The sequence below is a fragment of the Pipistrellus hanaki genome (assembly GCF_964339955.1).
Source record: "Pipistrellus hanaki genome assembly, chromosome: 2".
Lineage (NCBI taxonomy): Eukaryota > Metazoa > Chordata > Mammalia > Chiroptera > Vespertilionidae > Pipistrellus > Pipistrellus hanaki.
In genome coordinates, this window is record NC_140504.1 from 28,724,874 (window position 1) to 28,735,244 (window position 10,371).

A 10,371-nucleotide genomic window follows, 5' to 3' on the forward strand; every position below is an offset into this window, starting at 1 on the left:
TTTAACATGTTTTACTTATCTGGCTTTTGAACAGCTAGTGCATTCATACAGTTCAAAATTCAGACAGGACAAAAGGGTAGAGAATCAAAAGAGTCTTTTCACATCCCTGTTCTTCACTGCCCCGTTCTCCTCCCCAGGGGTAATTAGCGCTGCCAATCTTTTCCGTCCTGTCAGATGTCTGCTATGCAGAAACAAGCCACACACATGTGTTCTCAGACTCTGCGTCCTAATGCAAACAGGAACATGCTGTCCGACACATGCAGTTCTATACCTTGTTCTTACACTTAACAATGCCTCCTAAATATGTTTTCATGGCAGTATTATAGAGAATATGGCCCCCACCTTAACATTATGCTCCATCATAGAGGTTCCTTCTAATTGGCCTTGTTTGTGCCTAGATTGTCCATTTATTCTATGGTTTTTCTGTCCCTGCTTTTGTTGTGCCTTCTTTCCTATTCCTCCTACATTTCATCTGGCCAAAAGAAAGAAGGTCTCTGTGCTGCAGTGACCCTAAGCTTCTAAGAACTCTGGTGAGCACAGGTTTGAAAAAATCCCTAAGGTTGGGAGCTTATACCTTTGTGGAGAGATAGATGTGCAACCGATATAAGGAGCCAGGGGTAGGGGCAATGAGAAATGAAATCACACTTACTTATCATTAAGGAAATGCAAATTAAAACCACAATGAGATTTCACCTTACACCTGTCAGGATAACTATTATCAAAAAAATCAATAAACAACAAGTGATGGTGAGGATGTGGAGAAAAGGGAACCACTGTGCACTGTTGGTGGGATTGTAAACAGGTGCAGCCACTATGAAAATCAGTATGTAGATTCCTCAAAAATACTAAATAGAGAACTCCCATACCACCCAATAATTGCACTCACTTTTTGGCATTTATCTGAAAAAAATTCAGAAAGATATATGGACCACTATGTTCATTGTAGCATTATTTACAATAGCCAAGACGGGGAAGCAACCTAAGTGTCCATCAATAGTTGACAGGATAAAGAAGATGTGATACATGTACACAATAGCATTATTACTCAGCAACAAGAAAGAAGGAAATCTTGCCAATTTTGTCAACATGGATTAACCTGGAGGGTATTGTGCTGAGTGAAATAAGTCAAATAGAGAAAGACAATGACCTCACTTTTATGTGAAATCTAAAAGAAATAAGACAAACAAACAAAACAAAATAAAAACTGATCCATAGAAACAGAAATCAAAGTGGTGGTTGCCAGAGAGGAGGGGGCTTTGAAAATGGGTGAGAAAGACGAAGGAGAGTATAGTCAGTAATGTTGGGATGACATGGTAACAGATGATTACTAGACTTAGTGTGGTGATCACATCATGAGGTATATAGATGTCAAATCACTGTATTGCACATTGAAACCAATATAATACTGTATGCCAACTATACTTAAGTTAAATTAAAATAAAGTAAAGGCAAAGGCCACTGAAAACGCCAAACATTTGAGATAATGGATCCCAAATATATCGATCATTGACAATGATTAAGATGACCAAACTAGAAAAGCTGGTGTTGTGTGTGAGGAGCCTGGTTAGTGTGAAGAGGTGGCTAACGTGTTAAAGGGGTAGGAAGGGGATCGTGCTGGATGGGATCGTACACAGTGAGCTGTGGAGATCAATACAGCTTCTTTCCATAAAAGTGAATGTAAAGTGGTATATTCTAGTGGCCAGCTTAGAAAAAAAAAAAAAATAGAAGAACTAAAAATGCACACACCCCATGAAACTGTTCAGAAACTTGTTTGTATTAAGAACACAAGAATGAACAAAACAAAAAAATCACAATATTTAAAACAAGAAAAAGTAGAAACCATCTAACTATCAAACATATGGTATTAATGTAGTAAACTATGGTACATCCATAAGCTGAAATACTATCAGCGATAAAACAGGTATGAGAAAATGTTCCCCATACGTTTCTAAATTATATTTTTAAAAAATTATAACAGCAAAAGGGCTCACTGTGTTCATTTATTTTAATGTAGCAATAACAAATGTTTATTGTGACTCACATGCACCAGATGCTCTTTGCAGCATTTTAAATATCTTAACTCATTTGTGCCTTACACCATAAATTGGGAGCTATGATTATTTCCAATTCGCCCAACAAGAAAACTGAGGCACATAACAGTTAAGCAACTTGGATGAGGTTGCTGTTGGCAAGCAGAAGGCTGGGAATTGGATCCGGGTATTGTGGCTATGCCCACACGCTCAACCATATGTGAGAATGCCTATTTAGTATCTAGAAGCCTAGGAGATGCAACAGAATCAGGCTGTTTAGAATAGTGACCCCAGCAGGGAAATGCATCTCCTCTGAAAGCAGCTCCCGGGGGCACTGAGTCCAAGGCCGGCCTACCTGAGTGGCAGGGCTCAGATAAGGCTGATCTGAGAGACTGAAATTAAAGGCAAACAAATAAATCTAGCCCTAACCAGTTTGGCTCAGTGGATAGACTATCGGCCTGTGTACTGAAGGGTCCCAGGTTTGATTCCTGTACGTTGGTTGTTGGTTATTTATTTTAATAATAAATAAATCTAAGGAGACTCAGAAGGAACCAAAATGTATCAATTCAGGATCTTAGAGAGCATTTAATCTAACTACAAAATGTGCCATGAGAGCATCTGGATTAGAAAGACAAATAAACAACATGCAATTGTTTATAAATCTAAATTTGCAAAGTGATCAGAGACCTATTTATTTACTAGTATTCACCAAATAAATAACTTATTTAGTCTACAGTGACTGCTTAGGATGCCTTTTTTTTTTTTTTTTTTTTAATATTTTATTGATTTTTTACAGAGAGGAAGGGAGAAGGATAGAAAGTGAGAAACATCCATGAGAGAGAAACATCAATCAGCTGCCTCCTGCACACCCCCTACTGGGGATGTGCCCGCAACCAAGGTACATGCCCTTGACAGGAATCAAACCTGGGACCCTCCAGTTCGCAGGCCAACGCTCTATCCACTGAGACAAACCAGTCAGGGCTAGGATGCCTTTTAAAAGTGAGCTCTCATTGTTCACTTAAATTATATTAAACTATTCAAAATAAGTGTAAAACAAAGATCTTTGTTATAAGACCAAACAAAGTCCAAAAAATCCCAATATTTAGCTTACATATTAAAAAATTATATGGAGAGATTGGTCATATTTTGTACCTTTTCCTTAGAAATGCTTTTAAGAGCACTTTTGTCTTTATTATTCTACATTGTTTTTACCGCCCCCCCCCCAAAAAAAAAAAAAATCATTTCACCTGTGTTATTTACCATATTAGTCACCAGGTGTTTCTGGAAGTTCAAGGCCAATGACCAATGATAACCTGCCACCCAAGAGGCTATTTTTAAAACTAAACTGCAGCTTTAGACCCAAAGAGGCATTCCCATGATATGTGTAGGAATGTCCTCAGTGTTGGGGTAAGTCTCTACCTAAAAAGCCTCCTGAGAAATTCTGATATTCTGTTTTGTTTTGTTTTGTTTTTGTTTTTTTGGGGTTTTTAATTTTTTTTATTTTAGCCATTTATCACATTATTGTTTTTAATATATTTTATTGATTTTTCACAGAGAGGAAGAGAGAGGGATAGAGAGTTAGAAACATTGATGAGAGAGAATCATCGATCAGCTGCCTCTTGCACACCCCCTACTGGGGATGTGCCCACAACCAAGGTACATGCCTTTGTCCGGAATTGAACCCGAGACCTTTCAGTCCGCAGGCCGACGCTCTATCCACTGAGCCAAACCGGTCCCAGCTGACATTTTGTTTGAAAACAAAATTAGTCACATTTCTGTATTGTAATACGTGTAACTTTGAATGTAAGAATCCATTGCATACATTGAGTTGTATTTTATAAACACATACCTAGAATGTATTTCCAGGCATGCGAGCACTGCACTCCTTCAAGTACAATAAACACCATCTCCTCTTCATTGCATCACGGCCTGGGGCCTTGAGCAAACGAAAATAAACGACACTAATTTCGTTGTATGTTAAAGCCTTAAATCCACCACATCAATATTCCAAAACCAACTCAGAGCAGCAGGCTGAGGGCCCGGGTGGGAAGCACAGAGGGATTATGCTAAGGCTGTGAGGGAGCGGGGGAGACGCAGTTCCTGACCTCCAGTCCCGAAAGGCTCCTTTTCATCTGGTTTCAATTCTCTTGTTTGTGCACCTTGCCACATTTATTATTGAATTCCTGATTTCCCCTTCGTGTTTCATGTTCCGTGTTCCAATGATTTATGAGAAATTGCTGATCTAGATGTTGTCTTTGGCATCCGGCGGGCGCCCGGAGCCCCTCAGGAATGCTGAGGGGATGAATGTGTCTGAACTGCAGAGCGGCCGGGCTGAGCAGATGTCCATCAATTCATGAAACACGCGGCTGAAGATGCTTTAATAAGATGCATTTTTCTTCTTAAACGCAGCAGCAACGGGGATGTTTCCAAAATCACTTTTTCCCTCTTTGGTGCATGATTGTCATTAGAAATGATAAAAGGCTTGGTCCTAAAACAGTGATTTGAAGATAAATCTGGTCAAAGGTAGATTTTTTTTTTTTTTTTTAAGTTCAGCTCAAGATAAAATGGCATTTATTTTTCTTCCATATCAGTGATCCGTTGTTTGATTGGACTAAGAAATGAAATATACTAATGACATTTCAGTTCAATCTAAACGTCTCCATAAAGATGCTCTCAGGGGTCCTCAAACTTTTTAAAGTGGGGGCCAGATCACGGTCCCTCAGAGAGCTGGAGGGCCGGACTATATGAACTACTAATTCCTACTGTAACACCTCGGCTGCGCTCACTGCCCAAAAAACCTGGCGGGCCGGATCAGACTCCTCTGCGGGCCGCATGTGGCCCGCGGGCCGTAGTTTGAAGACCCCTGCTAGTTGATAAGTGTGTAGGAATGAGAGCATTTTTTTTTTTTTTTAATGGTGACCAGCTTTCTCTCCTCTAAGTGAAAACCAGTTAACAAGTCTAATGTGCTCAGAGAGAATTCTCTAATCAGGTAAGTTTTGTCATTTAATCAAAATGTCGTCTTCCTCTCCACTGGAGGGGGTGAAACACAATCCTAGAGGACACTGCTGTTGCTGGGCCTTATGTTTCTGGTCAGTGTGGCTAAGTTGGTTGGGCTCCATCCCAGGCACCAACAGGTGCTGGTTCTATTCCCGGTCAGGGCATATGCTGTGACAGGTTTTCATCAGGATGACTGCTGACCTACTATACTTTCTGAGATTCAGAAACATAGCCACAGTGTAATCTTGTATCCACCTAGGTTAGGTACCCAACTATCTTTTCTAAGAATCTCATTAAAAGTTTAATTAAGAAGAACCAACTCCACACTGAGAAATGATTTATGATTAGTTAGTAAACAGGTACACACAGCTCAAAAGCAAAACAAAAACAATACCATGTAAACTGTATTCAATCAAAACTGTTTTATCCCCAAACAGAATACAGAAGAACCTGTGACTCAGAAATGATCACAGAAATCAGTAAGGAAGCCTTGGTTCCATCTCGATGCTTGTATTCTCAGCCAAGTTCACTGTCACCCACTCTACCTCTATGCCCCTAGCTGAATCAGGGCACATGTTTGTCCAAATCCTCACTCACACATTTCATTTCTTTATGTTGTGCTTGACTTGTCCGTCTTTCTGTCTCCAACTGTCCAAGTCTCAGGCCTTAAGAAACAATGTCTTCTTTAATTATGTTGCTAATTGCCAGCTCCTTCACTCTCCAATGGCCTCTGCTCATACAACTGCGTTCGAAGGCCATAAATGCCCGCTGTTGTTCTCTGTGACAAAACACCTTCTCTCTCAGACAGGGAGAGCAGAGGGGTCTTGAGACTCCTGGACCTGCCAGGCAGTGCTCTGCTTTCCTTTACAATGAAGCTAGAGGCTGTCACTCATCTTTACAAGCAGACTCTGTGTTTGCGCAGCACCAGTAAGTAAGTAATTAGGCCTCTGCGCTGTTCTACACAAGAAGCAGTCATTCCCAGCATTTTGAGATTTGTCTAAAATTGACTTCACTATGGATTTCAAAGAAGCAGAGACGAGGTCTTGCATTACATGTAGTCACCAAACTGCCACAGACATCCAAATCAGAGCTCACCCACTCCCCTCACATTTAATTCACCAATGCATCCAAGATTAAGGCTACTTGTTTTATAATAATACAGTTTGGTAAATGGTTACAATGGAAAATATATATATTTTTTAATATTGAGAGAAACAAATTTTGTTTTGTTTTGTTTTGTTTTCTTCCAGTTTTATTGAGATATAATTGACATTAACATCGAATTAGAGTATAAACTAATGAGTTGTGTGTATATGTTGTGAATAAGATGGAAAGCTTTTGAAGGGAATTGAGATTGTTTAAACTGGAAAGAGAACTCTGAGAAGAAAAATCGATAGATATCTAATAAGGTAAAAGCAAATTTGTGAAAATGTTGATGAGCAGTTCTATTCATGGTCATTATCAATGACTGAAAGCAGACAGATCTAAGACAAATTAGAAAGCATTTCCTAAGTAGTCAAGTAACAACATTCTAATATAATGCCAAGGAAGTCAGGCAGTCTCCTTCCACAAGGTTTGTTTTGTTTGAGGAACAGCGAGAATGTGGCCTCTTTCAGTCTGGGGTGATTTGGTTTGGGCAGAGGAGTGGGGGAGGGTGATAATAAACAAATGAGTTGCCTGTTGAACTGTAGGTGCTCTGCCATCCATATTATTTTTCTGACTTAAAAAAATAATAATAAAGCCAAGACACTCTTTTAAAAAAAGAAATTACGTAGGTTTATTTTCAGTCCTATTATTATTATCTATAATGCACTAATTTTTTATTTTAAAAAATTTACAGTACCTTCAAATGAGTATTTGTGTATTTATTTTTCTTGCTTACTAAAAGAACTTAACACAGATTCATATCTTCTTTAAAAGACTTGGAAACAACTGTAGTTTTGGTATTTTGGTACTTTTTTATTTTAAAAAGATAATATGGCACAAATATGATATACTATGTAATACCCTCTGTGGAGTCAGGGCAGTATCCATAATATTTCTGCAGTGATACATACAAATATTCACAGTCAGCGGGGTAAAGACTATATATAGCCTTACATCAATTTAGGTTACATTTTCCCATCAAATAAGTTACAAAAATATTTGGTTTTCAGAATGGGCTGTAAGATTCAGAATACCCAATTAAACTCAAATTTCAGACAAACAACAAATAATTTTTAGTATATATCCCAAATGTTGCCTGCAACACATTTACTCTAGCAAAGGTATTCAGTGTTCAAATTTAACTGAGTTTCCTGGCTTTACACTTGCAAAATCTGTTTTTTTGGATTTCATAATTGCAAAAAAGAAGTGGGGAACATGTATCTAGAAATATCCTAATTGAAATACTATTAATAGCCACTCTTCTAGGAGTATAGTTTGGTTTGGGCCTTTTTAAAACAACAACTACAACAACAAATACACCACAAATGTTACTAAATATGCTTGAACAGTGTATAAGGTCTGTGAAAAGACACCATAATTCAAGATACTTCAAAAGTTAGAAATAACATGGTTACTCTAAAAACAATTTTAATTTGCAGTTCTTCCCTGTTCCACCTTAAAATTCATTATCTATAAAAATAAAAAAAAAAGCATTCTTTCTATGAAATTCATAAAACTCTCCTGTGACAAACATATAGCTCCATCTAACGGAAAGAATATCCAATTGCAGTTCTTCAGGGAGCTAGAAATACTTATGTCTATGAGTGTTAGTAAAACTGTGAAGTATAGGTAGACCCCCACACACGTACCACACACACATATATAAACTCACACACTCCACACACACCACACAGGCACACAACACACAACACACATGTGAACATACGCACACATGCATGCATGCATGTGCTGCATGCTTTTTTGTGCCTTTCCTTCTCTGAAGTCAGATAGGACCCAAAGGTCTGTAGCCATAGTTTTTATAAGATATGCTCTTTTCCTTAGATTTGGAATATATATATATATATATATATATTTGTATTTCACCAGCATCCTAAGCTTTCATTCTCTCCCAACTATTACATTCCATTTCAGACTAAATTTCCTAAACCATGGCCTTCATCGTTTCTTTCACCTGTTCCAAAACACACAGCTCCATTTCTGTTTCTTCCCTATGCTCACCCAACCCTAACTACCCAACCCCTTTCCTCGCTGTTCCCCATTCCCTTCTGTTCCTGGTCACAGCGGCCTTTCCCTCTGCTCAGTCATCCTTCAGGGCCCTGAAATAGTGGAACACACGGAGGCCATGGAATCAGACTGGCAGTAGTGGTTCAGATCCCACCCTGGCCTTTTAATCACTTGGAGCCTCAACCATCTCATCTATAAAAACATAAAACATGCAATATCAAGAGAATGGAGCCTTGGGTCCACCTTTCTGCTTAAGTCAATTTGGTTTTGTCTTTTTGTCATTTTCAACCTTGTGGGTCTGATTTCTCAAAAAAGAGAAAAGTAGCCAGGAGCTGGCCTGGCACTCACAGGCCGACCAAGGTATTCTGTTAAACAATAAAATAAAATAAAAATTCACAAAGCACTGACAGCAGCCAAAGTTACTCAGTGACTGCGAGAGAGCAAGACAAACACGAGGCAACCTAGTCACGCTGTCTGAGCACAGACTAAAACAAGAACACTGTCCAAAGCACAAAAGCGATCAAATATCCCCCTTTTCTGGCCAATATAAAGGACCGTTGTTGCTTTATTATTACAACTACAGCCCTAATCTATTCTTCCTACTTCCTGTGTAAGATTCATAAGGACACCCAATCCCAGAACTGCTCCTGCTTCCTGATAGCACCAACCTTACGCAAGTTCTTGCTTTATGAAACCCTCCCCGAACCACCCAACAGAAACTACAAGTGCCTTTTGACACCTTTAGGTAGTGAGATGGCCCACAGTCCCCTGTGGTGTGCTGACCCTCTCATCCAACACGCCACCAAATCCAAATTGGCTGGCTGGACGATAAATGTGTTCCCAGAGTCTTTGGACTGATGAGCATCAACATCCGATAAAGTGTTCATTGAAGTGATTATTAACTCAGGCTCCAGAGCCAAACTGCCTGATTTTGTATTTTAGCATCTCCTCTTCCTGATACGTGACGTTAAGTCTTTCTGCCGCCATTTCTTTACTCATTAAATGGGATAACAAAAGTATCAACTAAATAAGTTAGCACAGAAAGCCTCATTAAATTTTAACTATTCTTTATATACCGTGTATACCCGAAAATAATTCATCCTTCAAAAATAAGACCTAGCACATGAAAAGATAAGACATACCCTGAAAATAAGACCTAGCGCAACTTTGGGAGAAAAAAATTAATATAAGACACTGTCTTATTTTCGGGGAGGGGGAAAGGGTAGTTCCAGCCAAAGACTCTTGTATATCCCAGGTCCTTTCTTATGTTAATCCTCCAGGCCAAAGGTTTTAAGGGCTATAACGCCTTATACATTTGGAGGGAAGCAGAATATGCCACCCCAAAATATGCCACTTTGGCATATTAATTATTTTGAATTAAAGTTACTTGAGAAACATCCTGTTCATGAAGGACACTCTGACCTCCTCTGTTCCCTGAGAGTAGGAATAATTCTCCATGTGAAGGTGCCCTCACTGTACCAGAAGGGTGGGACACATCCTCATCCCCAGAGACAGGGGATTTAGGGCCGAGAAAGCTCTATAAACACATTTTGTTACATCTTCACTAATTTGCGGCCCCAAACCCAAACCCCTTTGCCTCATCAATTCTTCACAAATTCGTTGTTTCCTTTTCTAAAAAATATAAAAGCTTCCTGCCTTGGTCACTCCTTTGAGTCTTACATATTTTTAAAAATATATTCTTAATTGATTTCAAAGAGGAAGGTAGAGGGTGAGAGAGATAGAAACTTCAATGATGAGAGAGAATCATTGATCGGCTGCTTCCTGCCCCCCCCCTCCCCCACTGGGGACTGAGCCCAAAAACCCAGGCCTGTGCCCTGACCAGGAATCGAACTGTGACCTCCTGGTTCATAGGTCGATGCTCAACCACTGAGCTACTGTATTATTAAAAGTGGTCCTTCTGGCTTTTAAGTCATCCAGCTTACAAAAACAGCAACACACTAAAGCTCTTCAGCTAACCCCAAGCAAGGATTTCCAAGGAAGTAGGAAAATCAGTATTAATCAAAACATTTTGAGTACATTGGAATCGGTTAATGTGTTAGTATAACAGGGGGAAAAGGTAAAATTAGATTTACTTCTTAAATTGCAAACCACGGTAAACTCCAAATAGACCAGAACAGAGATCTAAATCTAAAAAAGGTAAATCACACCAACA